At 38.6% G+C, this 14,093-nt stretch overlaps 1 pseudogene; it reads right to left on the bottom strand.

Annotated features, from left to right (window-relative positions):
- Positions 1-9,081: 9,081 nt before the first annotated feature.
- On the bottom strand, positions 9,082-12,362 carry LOC119538305 (annotated as a pseudogene).
- Positions 12,363-14,093: the final 1,731 nt, after the last annotated feature.

Here is a 14,093-nt window from a genome sequence, read left to right as displayed (position 1 = left end):
TTTGCTCCTAAATTATTCTTTTTTCTCTCCTTGGACTCTTCTGAGTTTGCTATCTCTGTTTTTCAAGGTTCTTCTCTTCTCAACATTTATTTTCTTGGCAGTCTCACCAAATCAACTGTAATCTAGAAGTCAGTGACCCCTACATTTATACCTCCAGCTCTTTTGAGTGCCAGGCCCATGTATTCAACTGCTTACAGGGCTTTGCTGCCTGGACATTGGTCTCACAGGCATGTAGGCTCAGCATGTCCTAAACTGAACTTGTCATTTCCCACCACATCCTGCATCATCTTGTGTTTCCTGCCTCAGTGAGCCACCCTCCACCCAGCTGCTCCAACCAGATACCTGAGAGTCACCTTTCACTTGTTTATTAAAAAAAATATTTACTGAGTGCCTATCATGTGCCAAGCAGTGTTCTAGGTGCAAGGGAAGCTTATATTCTAATGGGGAGATAAATAATTAAGATAATTAAAAAACTAAATGACATAGCATGTTAATAATAAATAAAATAAATAAATAAAAATAGCATGTTATTTACGGATACAATCAATCCCAACCAAAATTCCAACAGCCTTCTTTGCAGAAATGGTAAAGCCAATCATTGACTTTATTTGGAAGTGCAAGGGGTCCAAATAGCCAAAAACATTTTTAAAAAGAAGAACTAAGTTGGAAGACTCACACATCCCAATCTTAAAACTTGTTACAATGCTACAGTGATCAAGCAGCATGATACTGGCATAAGGACAGACATACAGATCACTGGAATTGAATTGAGAGTTCAGAAATAGACCAGCGCATATATGGTCAGTTGATTCTTTACAAGGGAGGTGTCAAGTCCACTCAATTGGGAAAGAACAGTCTCTTCAACTATTGGTGCTGGGAAAACTGGATATCCATATGCAAAAGAAAGAAGGGGAACCCCCCTATATCACACCATATACAAAAATTAACTCAAAATGGAACAAAGACCTGCATATAAAACTATAAAACTCCTAGAAGAAAATGTAGGGAAGCATCTTCAGAAACTTGTACTAAGCAATGATTTCTTAGACTACACTAAAAGGATGCAACAAAAGAAAAAATATATAAATGGGACCTCATCAGAATTAAAAACTTGTGCATCAAAGAATTTCATCAAGAAAACAAAAAGACAACCTACAGAATGGGAGAAAATATTTGGAAATCACATATCTGATAAGGTTTCGATGTCCAGAATTTATAAATTAATCCTACAACTCAACCACAAAAAGACAAATAACCCAATTTAAAAGTGGGAAAAAGACTTGAGTAAGCATTTCTCCAAAGTAAATATAGACATAGCGAAAAAAGAAAAGAAAAAAGATTCTCTAATATCATATTAGCCATTAAGGAGATGCAAATCAAAACTACAATGAGATACCATTTCATACCCACAAGAATGGCTACTATTAAAAAAAAAAACAGAAAAGTTGCAGAGGTTGTGGAGAAATAGGAATACTCGTTCATTATGGGAATGTAAAATGGTGCAGCTGCTGCGGGAAATAGTTTGGCAGTTCTTCAGAATGTTCAGTATAGAATTATCATATGACCCAGCAACCCCACCTCTAGGTTTATAACCCAAAGAATTGAAAGCAGGGACTTGGACAGATAGGTGTACACCATTGTTCATAGAAGCATTATTCACAATAGCCAAAAGGTGGAAGCAACCCAAGTGTCCATAACGGATGAATAGGTAAAAGAATTGTGGTAAACACATACAATGGAATATTATTCAGCTGTAAAAAGAAATGAAGTTCTGATACATGGTACAACATGGATGAACCTTGAAAGTACTATGCTAAGTGAAAAAGGTAGACCCAAAAGGACAAATATTGTCTGAACTCACTTATATGAAATATCTAGAATAAGTGAGTTCAAAGAGACTGGAAGATTACAGGTTACCAGGGGCTGGGATTGTGGTCATTAGGAGTTATTGCTTAATGGGTACAGAATTTATTTGGCATGATGGGAAATTTTGATAATGAGTGACGGTGATGATACCACAACATTGTGAATGTAATTAACACCACTAAATTAAATATATGAATGTGGTTAAAAGGGGAAAGTTTAGGTCATATCTTTGATACTAAAATAAATTTTTAAAAAAATACACCACTAAGAAAATGAAAAGACAAACTACAGCTTGAAAGAAAATATTTGAAATCACTTATCTGATAAAGGACTTCTATCCAGAGTATAAACAGAACTCTTAAAACTCAATAATATGGTAGAACTGTGACACATAACATTCTTTGAAATTTGATCTTCAGCTACTCATCAAATTGTATTTTGAAAGTTATCACCTCTCTGTATACATCTTATATTTAATGATAAGGAAATAACTGAAACTATGGGACTGTAACCCACTAACACTCTTTGAAATTACCTATATAACTACTTGTTAAATCATACTTTGAAAGTTATCACCTTTTATATATATGTTATGTATCACAATAAGGAAATAACTGAAATTGTGGAACTGTAATCTATAACATTCTTTGAAATTTGCTAACTACTTGTTAAATCCTACTTTGAAAGTTATCACAGTTCTGTATATATGTTAAATTTCACAATAAAAATGTATTTTAAAAAGGGAGAAATCTGAAAAAAAAAAAGCAACTCAATAATAAGATGAACAGCCCAATAAAAAAAAGGGCAAAGGTTCTGAATAGATATTTCACCAAAGAATATATAGGAATGGCTAATAAGCACATGAAAAGATACTGAACATTATTAGCTATTAGAGAAATGCAAATTAAAACCCCAGTGAGGTGCCACTACACACCCATTAAAATGGTTATAACTAAAAAGACAGACAATAACCATGTTGGCAAAGTTTTAGAGAAACTGAAACCCTCATACATGGCTAGTGAGAATTTAAAATGGAACAGCCATTATGGAAAAGAGCTTGGAAGTTCTCTTAAAAATGTATTCATAATAGATAGATAGAAAGATGGATAGATGGATGGATAGACAGAATGATATGGCAAATATGGCAAAATGTTAAAATTGGTGGCTCTGGGTATCTGGGGTGGGTGTATGTTGGAGTTTTCTGTATGAAGTTTGTATTATTTTTGCAGCTGTCTTGCAAGTTTAAAATTATTTCAAAAATAAAAAGTAAAAAAAAAAAGATCCTGCCATCTCTTAAACCATCTTACGTATTAATTTGTTAACTTTTTCCTGTATCCTCTCCCCACCATAGTTTTAAACTTTGTGAGATCAGGGACGTTATCTATTTTGTTCACCAACTGTATATTCTCAGGGCCTAGAACAACATTTTTCACATAATATGTGTTCAATAAATACTAGTTGAATGAATGACTGAAATACTGCAATGGCCTTCTAAGTGGTCTGTTTTCACTGGATTTTAAGCTTTTTTTTGATCTTGATTCACAGTAAGAAAAATATTTTACAGTGTAACTCAGTAAAGACACACACACACAAATAAAGTTAAAAGTATTATGTGTGATGTAGTCTAATTATGTGATACTCTCTATTATTTATTCTACACCATCATGTTTCACCGTAAAAGAAAATGCCAGTTGCAACTTCAAATTTGAGATCAGAATCCATTCATGAGACTTAACCAAGGAGTTTGACGAAAACTGCCGTTATCTATTTGTGCCAGTTTGAATATATTGTGTCCCCCAAATGCCATTATCTTTGATGTAATCTTGTGTAGACCGATGTAATCAGTGTTGATTAGATTGTAATTCTTTGAGTGTTTCTTTGGAATGTGCCCCACCCAGCTGTGTGTGATGACTCTAATTGGATAATTTCCATGGAGTGTTGGCCTGCCCATTGGGTGGGCCTTGATCAGTGGAGCCATATAAATGGGCTGACGGGCAGGGGGAACTCAGTGCAGCTGTGAGTGATGTTTTGAAGAGGAGCTACAGACAAGAGGGACACTTTGAAGAAAGCACAGGAGCTGCAGATGAGAGAAAGTTTGAAGACGGCCGTTGAAAGCACTCTTGCTCCAGAGAAGCTGAGAGAGGACAAATACCCCAAGTGCAACTAACAGTAACATTTTTGAGTAACTGCAGCCTAGAGAGGAACGTCCTGGGAGAAATCCATTCTGAAACCAGAACTTGGAGCAGATGCCAGCCACGTGCCTTCCCAGCTAACAGAGGTTTTCCGGACACCATTGGCCATCCTCCAGTGAAGGTAACCGTTTGTTGATGTGTTACCTTGGACACTTTATGGCCTTAAGACTGTAACTGTGTAACCAAATAAACCCCTTTTATAAAAGCCAATCCATCTCTGGTGTTTTGCCTTCTGGCAGCACTAGCAAACTAGAACACTATTCTCCACAACCAGTGTTTTTTCTAATTAAAAAATCTCATCGTATTATTTCCCTGCTTAAAATCTTTCCATAGCAATCTGTTGGTCTCAGGAGTTTTCCCCAAACATGAGTCATTCATGGTTGTTCAAGTACCAACTGTAAAATAATATATTTAATATTTCGTTCATAAATTGAATCACTTTCATCAATTAGCCTCATCCCAAGCAATAATATAATAGAATTAGGTGTTGGATGTATGTTATATATTTTTTCAATGCATATTAAATCCATTCTCTACCAAACTAAAAAAATGTTGGTGTGTGTACCTTCTAAAATCTTCTTGCTTTTCACCCAGCCACACTTTGGGGAAAACCACTCCTGGGATAAAGGTCAAATGCCTCAATTTAGCCCCCGGACACTCTGGAGCTTGCTCATGCTTTCCGCTGAAGTGTCATTTTTCACCACTTCCTGCACTCATTTCATTTGGAACTACTGGCATGTCCCCGAATGTACCAAACTCTCTGGCTCTGGGACTCTGCACATGCCATCTCCTCTGCTCAAAACCTCCACCTGTTCCCCTCCCCCTCTTCAGCTCTCAGCCTAGATGTCACCTTGGGGAATCCATTCTGGACCCCGGGCTGGGCTGTGTCCACCCCCAGCATCCTGTGCTTATTCCTGTCTTAACGGGTATCATCCCGAAGCAAAGTGGCTTATTCCAGTTTTAATTCTCCAACTAATGAATGTAAACTCCTTTTGGGAAGGAAGAGTATTATTTGACATAGTATTTCTAGCACTTAATAGAGTATCAGGCATTCAGTAACAATTTGTTCCATGAATAAAAGAACAAACGTACAGATTTCTCAAGGGAATGAATATCCGTAATACTCAGCACATTGCCTGACACATACCAGGCATTTAAAAAAATATCTAGTGATTGCAAGAAGTGAGGGCTAATCTTCACTCTAGTATCATTACTTTTTTTTATTATTTGGGAGGTGTTCTCAAATTCTAATATCTTTTCTCTAAGTGGCATTGTTCTCTGCTGTCTGCCCAGGAAGGGAGGCCAAAATTTCTATCTGTGGCCCATGGGGTTTTTGGCCCCTTGATAACAACCCTGTCAATCAGAGGACAGGGTGTGTAGGGAAAGCCACTGCACAGTGGGGATATATGTATATATACCTGTACTCTTTCTTCTTACTCGGTATATAGGAGTTTTAAGTATTAAACATTTGAATTAATATTAAAATCCATGCTTCATGCAAGTTTCAAAACATTTAATGTTATTTGACTGAACAGTATATTCAGAATTTGATGCCATTATTCCCTTTTTCTGAGGTTCTAGAAAACAACTTACGTGATTTAAAAACTGGTGATTCCCAGGGGTGTAAATCCCCTTACCAACATGGAATATGACTCCTGGGGAGGAATCTAGACCCGGCATCGTGGGATAGAGAACATCTTCTTGACCAAAAGGGGGATGTGAAAGGAAATGAAATAAGCTTCAGTGGCAGAGAGATTCTAAAAGGAGCCGAGAGGTCACTCTGGTGGGCACTCTTACGCACAATTTAGACAACCCTTTTTAGGTTCTAATGAATTGGAATAGCTAGCAGTAAATACCTGAAACTATCAAAATACAACCCAGAAAGCTTGAATCTTGAAGACGATTGTATAACAATGTAGCTTATCAGGAGTGACAATGTGATTGGGAAAGCCATTATGGACCACACTCCCCTTTGTCCAGTATATGGATGGATGAGTAGAAAAATGGGGGCAAAAAAAAAGGCACCCAGTGACCTTTTTTACTTTAATTGTTCTTTTTCACTTTAATTTTTATTCTTATTACTTTTGTGAGTGTGGTAATAAAAATGTTCAAAAATTAATTTTGATGATGAACGCACAACTATATAACGGTACTGTGAACAATTGCATGCTTTGTATGACTGCATGGTATGCGACTATATCGCAATAAAATTGAATTTAACAAAAACTGGTGATAGCAATATTTCTTACAACAATATGGGTCATAGGAATATATCATAAAGGTTTTTTGATAACTAAATTGTATTAAAAATCTTATTGTTCTTTTCTGTAATAACTCTACTACATGGCATCCTTGGGAATGTGGTATTTGGGGTAAATGAAGCTTCCAAATAACCGATATTTAATCTTATAACCACCAAAACACTAAAAAAAATAAAAAAGATGGAAACTTTCCCAACATACTACACACTTTACTGTTTTTGTAAACTAAATGCCTATGTATGAACTGTTTCTTGATGACTTGGGCCTTCCTTTTGGACATTAGTTTTTGGATGTCATATCTATCTGTGTTTGAGGTCTAGGGAGGACACATGCAGACTTAGATGATTTGGAACCTGAGGCTACATGGAGACTGACTTTAGTAGTGACATAGACATTTATTTTCTTGCAAATAAAACAAAACCCCAAATCAGCTGATTTTGAGCCTTTCACACCACCCCCTACCCACCTCCCATCAAGGCAGAGTGAAGCTTATGTAGCTGTATAATCTTCTTCCGAAAAGTGGGAAATGGTCGTCATATAAAAAAAATCAATTTGCGACTGAAAAGTTTAAGCAGTCTCCTCCCATCAGAAAATTATCCTCTGTATCACTGACACTATCATTTTCTTTCCCTATCACTGCTGTAGATCACTTTCACCCAATTTTCAACTTACATTTCCTCTTCAACATTACTTGTTCATATTTCGATTGTTGTTTTAAGATGTGTGTGTGTGTGTGATCTGTGTGTGCATTTGGAGAGGACAGGCTTCAAAGCTTGCATATTTTTAATTATCAGGAGATAAATGCTTTTCTAAATGTGAAAGAAAGTCCTGCATAATGTTTAATTTTTGAACAGAATTCCACATGCAACTTTGTAAATGTGTAAACCAGTTGGAAAGGATTGTTTTGGTATTGAAATTGTGTGCTAGTCCACAGGCTCCCTCAGTGGGAGAACCCAAAGCAACCTGTACATACCTCTATTTTATCACAGCATATTATGCTTAAATTATCTCATTTTTAATCTATCTTCCCCACTAGCCTTAGAGTTCCTTATGCCCTTAGGCCATGCCCTATCCTTTTCTGAGCCCCAGCACTGAACAGATTGCCTTGTACGTGGGTTTTTAATAGGTATTTAAACTCTACCTTGGCCAGTAGGAAGGTGGTCATTTTTGGGAAAACAACCTTCCTTCTTTGGGTTGACTTCTAAAGTTGTTGAACAATGGGGTAGTTTTAATATACTTTGGTAAATCAAAAATTCTGACATGCTTTTAAAATTTAAATTATATAAAGATAGTAAAAACAAGAAATAAAAGAAATTCATTTTTGCATATATTGCACTTTGGCAATAAGCAAACGTGTGACAACTTTGAAAGCTCTAGGATGATAAAAATTTCCAGTAGCCGTTATTTCCATGTTATGGCAACCCACAGCTTTAATATAAATAAAACGAGTTAACTTGTTTTGATTCTGCTTAAACTTTGTGAAAGAAGAAGTATGAATTTGATATACTGGCATTTGATGGGCAGAAAGTAACAAGCATCTTTACAATAGAACAATTTCATCAGCCTTATAAAACTGTTCAGGCAAAGATTATGCTCAGAAATAAATTCTCTGAATAATGTTATATATTTCTTCTGCAATTTAATTGTTTAATTTTTTTCCTACTAGATCTAGTTATCTTACACCCTTTCTATCCCCCATGCTAAACATTCTCTGAGATATGTTTCCACCTAAATCACATCTCCCCTATTCTTTTCTTGTACTTGTATAGTTTCTACTCTTTCCCTTGCTCCAATCCACTTGCAGGAACTTTTTCCCTATTGAATTCTAATTTTAGAAAATTTGGTTCAGCACCATCTTTAAGCTCTTTAAATAATAATGTTATAACACATAGAACATTTAACTATGTGCCAAGTATTGTGTATTGTTTGAAATAATTTACACATATTAAATTATTTATTGTATGTATTGTCTGACATGCTTTCATCTTTTAAATAAATGAAATTATTTGGTGTTATGGGTTGAATTGTGTCCCCCAAAAAGATGTGTTCGAGTTCTAACCCCTGGTGTTGTGACTGTGACTTTATTTGGAAAAAGTGTGTTTGAAGATATTATTAGTTAAGATAATGTCAATATGGGTTAGGCTGAATCCTAATCCAATATGACTGGTGTTCTTATAAGGGGACAGAGACACAGACAGAGACTGAGAGAGGTGATATACCTCTGTGATGACTGAGGCAGAGCCTGCCATGGATTTCTGACAAGTCACTGCTTGAAGCCAGGAGAAAAGCATGGAACAGAATCTTCTCTACAGACTTCAGAAGAAGCATGGCCCTGCCAACATCTTAATTTCAGGCTTCTAGCTTCCAGTACTTTAAGATAATAACTTTCTGCTGTTTTCAGCCACCCAGTTTGTGGTATTGTGTTATATCAGCCCGGAAACTGACAGTTGCCAACAATATTTGGGAGAGTTCACTCAAAATTCAGATTTCTAATTTCTTTTGTTTTCCTGATTTTCAAATTGTCACTTGAAAACCATCAGTTGTAAATGAATATTGGGGTGCCTTTTGTTTTTGGCTTGGTACAGTGAACTTTATTGATTGTACATGACAAGGTAGGGCTCTTCAGGGGGTATGGCATGGAAAATGTTAAGGATGGGAGATTCTCAGGGTTAGGGGATCGAATTGGGGCACGGACTCCCCAGCAGTTGATTGTCTCTCTTTGCCTCGTATGCTATTGCTAGGGTTGGTGATCCAGGGGGCTCTTATTCCTTGGAGACCATGTGTACCATAAGATCTACCTCCCTGTTGCTGCAGCCAAATTCATTGCACTCACCAGGAAATGAGCTTAACAAAGTGGTCATTGAGGCAATGCCAGCCCTTGCATCAAAGGTGAAGGAGTGGTGTCACTGTTAAATTCGCAGGCAACATGGTCCTCAGTGTAGCCCAGAATGCTCTTTAGGGGATTCTTTGATGTCTGCTTCACTACCTTCTTGATTACATCTGGCCACTGTCACCAGAGATCAGGTCAGATCCATGACAGACACTTTGGGGGTAGGGATGTGGAAGGCCATACCAGTGAGCTTCCCATGCAGCGCAGGGAGACCTTGCCCACTGCCTTGGTAGTGCTGGTAGATGCAAGGATGACGTTCTCAGGAGCCCTATAGCCATCACAACACAGTTTCCTGGATGGGCCATCCACAGTCTCCTGGGTGGCAGTGATGACGTGAACTGTGGTCATGAGTCCCACCATGATGCCAAAGTTGCATGGATGACCTTGGCTGGGGGACCAGGCAGTTGGTGGTTGTTCTAGTTTGCTAATGCTGCCAGAATGCAAAACACCAGAGATGGAATGACTTTTATAAAAGAGGGTTTATAGACAAAGGTACCCAGTGTTCTTTTTTACTTCAATTGCTCTTTTTCACTCTAATTATTATTCTTGTTATTTTTGTGTGTGTGCTAATGAAGGTGTCAGGGATTGATTTAGGTGATGAATGTGCAACTATGTAATGGTACTGTAAACAATCGAAAGTACAATTTGTTTTGTATGACTGCGTGGTATGTGAATATATCTCAATAAAATGATGATAAAAAAAAAAAAAAAGAGGGTTTATTTGGTTACACAGTTACAGTCTTAAGGCCATAAAGTGTCCAAGGCAACATCAGCAATCGGGTACCTTCACTGGAGGATGGCCAATGGTGTCTGGAAAACCTCTGTTAGCTGGGAAGGCACGTGGCTGGCATCCGCTCTGGACTTCTGGTTTCAAAATGGCTTTCTCCCAAGCTTTCTCCCATTCCTCTCTGGGCTGCAGTTCCTCAAAAATGTCACTTTTAATTGCACTTGGGGTATTTGTCCTCTCTCAGCTTCTCCGGAGCAAGAGTCTGCTTTCAGCAGCCGTCTTCAAACTCTCTCTCATCTGTGGCTCCTGTACTTTCTTCCAAGTGTCCCTCTTGGCTGTAGCTCCTCTTCAAAAGGTCACTCACAGCTGCATTGAGTTCCTTCTGTTTGTAAGCCCATTTATATGGCTCCACTGATCAAGGCCCACCCTGAGTGGGTGGGGCCACACCTCCATGGAAATATCTCATCAGAGTTATCACCTACAGTTGGGTGGGGCACATTTCCATGCAAACAACCTATTCCAAAGGTTCCAGTTCATTCCCCACTAATATGTCTGTCCCACAAGATTGCATCAAAGAATATGGCTTTTTCTGGGGGACATAATACATTCAAACCAGCACAGTGGTATAGGAAGCCTTGCTGATAATCTTGAAGGAGCTGTCATATTTCTCATGGTTCATGCCCATCATAAACATGGGGGAAATGGTGGAAGGAGCAGAAATAATGACTCTTTTGGTTCCACCCTTCAGGTGAGCCCCAGCCTTCTCTAAGGTAGTGAAGACACCAGTGGAATCTACAAAACATTCAGCACCAACATCTCTCCATTTGATGTTGGCAGTATCTTCTCCCTGGAAGATAAGACATGGGTTCCTGTTAATGACAAGCTTCCGTTCTCAGCCTTTACAGTGCCTTTGAACTTAGCATGGGTGGAATCATACTAGACCATGCAGATCATGTAGTTGAGGTTGATGAAGGGATCATTGACGGCAACACCTGAATTAAAAGCAGTCCAAGTGACCAGGCAACCATTAGGCCAAATCTGTTTACGGCGACCGTCACCATTGTGTCTCAGGGATGCAGCTGGCACTACACGAGTACATGCGGCCATCTGCCAAATGGGGAGGAACAGAGAGCCCTGATTGTGTCCTGGGGAAGCTCGAGCTTTCAAGCTCTCCATAGACCCTTCCACTGTCAATTCTCTTACATCTGGCCTGCTTTACATATTTATGTTAACTACTTGGCTTTTTGGACATTTAAGTTTGCCACCTCTGGACTGCATCCTGAGCAGCTTAGCTTAGTTTATGTCACCTCCCAAAAGAAACTCCCAGGCCCATTTGACTAATGTTTCCTGGAACCATCTTAAAGTAAGAATTAAAAAAAAAGACACAAGTTATATAAACTTAGTATTTCAAGAACCGCTATAAGTTATAAATGACATTTGTGTTTCTCTTCAGTGGCATGCAATGAAATCCTTCAACAAAAGGGGCCTATGAGCTTGTTTGCAAGGACATCAAGGAAAATAGGAGTTGGAGAGTTAGCACACATCCAATTCGGGAACTAATTTTGGGGAGAAAGAACACCTTTTGAAAGGAAAGGAACCACAATAAGATATCACTAAAACCTATTAAAACAGCTAACATTAAAAAAAAAATAGTGATAATACCAAAGCCTGGCAAGGATGGGGAGAAACTGGATCTCTCATACAGTTCTGGTGGAATGGAAAACAATACTGTCTCTCTGGAAAATAGTTTGGCAGCTTCTTAAAAAACTAAACACATACTTACCATATGACCCATTAATCATACTCTTAGGTGTTTATCCCAGAGAAATAAAACCTTAAGCTCACACAAAACCTGTACACAAATGTTCATAGCAGTTTTATTCATAAAAGCAAAAAACTGGAAATAACCCAAATGTCCTTCAATAGATAAATGGTTGACCAAACTTTGGTACATCCATACAATGGGATATTGCTCAGCAATAATAAGGAATTAATTTTTGAAACCTGCAGCAATCTGAATGAAACTCAAGGGCATTATGCTTCATGAAAAACAAATCTCAAAAGTGTGTGATTCCCTTTATATAACATTTTTGAAATGACTATAAAGAAGGAGAACAGATTAGTAATTATGAAGGGGCAGAGATGGGTGGGGGGATTGAAGTGGGAAGGAGCATTTGCAAATGTGTTTGCAAATACAAAGAGGTAGCATGAAGGAGGTCCTTTGTGGTGATGGAACAGTGCTATATCTTGATTGTAGTGAAATAGTTCAGTATCTAGATGTATACTTGGGGTAAAATTGCATTGCGCTGTATACACAAACACGAATGCAGAGTAAATTCTGTAGCTTGGTTAACAGTAATGTACAATGCCAATTTCCTGGTTTTGATGTCTTACCAGAGCTTCATCAGATGTCACCATTGGGGGAAGCTGGGTAAAGAATACATGGAAATCTCTGTACTATGTTTGTAACTTCCTGCGAGTCGATGATTATTTCAAAATAAAAAGACAAAAAAAAAAAAAATGGAAAGGAAAGGAGACTGAATGCTTAGGGTTGGTGTTGGGGAAGGGGAGCAAGAGGAACATGGAGAGGAAAACTGGGGCTAACCTATAAAAGGTCTAAACTTGATCTCCACCGCCACTTCTGCAGGGACTACACCTATAACTGTCCAGCTCTCTATTCTGCCCATTTTTGACAGTTTTCCTATTGTTTTTCAGTTATGGGGCTGAGCAGAGAACCACATCTATTCCTAATGTTAAACCAATAAATCTTAGTCCACTGGGCGTATTCTTCAAGACTTCAGCCCTTTTCAGTTATTAGTTTTCCCTTTGCCTAATACTCAAGAGTCTGCTTATTTGATGCCAGAGGTGTTTTTTAAATTGTATTTTGACATCTAAATTTGATGCCACTGCAGATGCTAGAAGGTGCCAGAAGGGTGTCCTCCAGATAACTGTCTCTTGCTCTAGCTTGTATCACCATTTTCTTGCAATTAGCACTCAGAATATGCACTGTCATCTTATAAAAATTTGTATTTTTGAATGGAGAAAGCACACAGAGTTGACTGTGGAGCTGTGGTTTTATCTTTGCTCTTCTGAGTTACCTGTGTCTAAATTAAGCGGAACCACTTGTCTTCAGCTATTTCTTAACAGGCATCACATTTTGCTGAAGTTAATGCCTGGGGGTACATTAACCTTGCAGACACTAATCTAATTCAGTGCCATCACAAGCGCATAAGGCTGGAATTTGGAGTTTCTCCAAAAAGCACTACTCAAATGAACATCAGTTGGCATGGGGTTGGAGGGTGTGTGTTGACATTCCAGAAATGATTCTTTAGATATTTTAATGCCCTTTTTGCCTTTTTCTTTTCCCCCTCCCCTCAAAGATTATGTTTAAGTATACAGCACTAAGTAAAGTCTTCAGACAATTATGAAGAAATCTTTATGAAGGTGTTTCATCTCATGGCAAGTTCCTGATGCTCATAATTACTCAACATTCACTGAGCATCTTTTATGTTAAGCGGTTGGCCTTGTGTTAGGGTGGGGACACAGAGATGAGTAATTGTAAACCACCTCAGTATGCATAAGCACCTCAGGGCGCCTAATAAATGTTAGTTGAATGAAGGCACCATTAAGGTCTCACTATTAAGGAGGTCACAATTCGGCTAAGGATACTTAAAGGGCCCCCAGGGGATGAGACATAACTGCATGATCTAGCTCTATGCAGATCATTACCAAGTCTTTGTTGTACAGAACAAGAAGGTTTGGGCATCAGGTGAAGTGAGCAGGAAATGCCAGGTAAGACCCTGCGCAACAGGGTCCAGGGACGGATCTCTTACTCCTTTTCAATGCTCACACTCGGCATCTCAGCATTCTGGTTTCAAGGGTGCAGGGCTGCTGTTTCTGGGAACAGAGGTATTTGGGGTGGCAGAGGCGGGGAAAAGAGGTATTTGGGGTGGCAGAGGCCAACTACTGGAGATGGCGGGGGAGAGGGCTGGGTAAAAGTATAAACGAAAAAGCTAAGAAATACAGGCAGTTAACCTTTCACCTAGGTCCGTGCCCCTTCCACTTCGCGGGGCCTCTAACGCTTCAGACTCCCGGGTCCGCCACTTCTTGGGGCGCTAAGCCTTGATTAAGTCTGAGGGAAGATTCCTCTCAAAGAG

Source organism: Choloepus didactylus, chromosome 1, assembly GCF_015220235.1.
Source record: "Choloepus didactylus isolate mChoDid1 chromosome 1, mChoDid1.pri, whole genome shotgun sequence".
Lineage (NCBI taxonomy): Eukaryota > Metazoa > Chordata > Mammalia > Pilosa > Megalonychidae > Choloepus > Choloepus didactylus.
The sequence above is the reverse complement of the archived record's forward strand: the minus strand, read 5'-3'. Positions and strand labels throughout refer to the sequence as shown.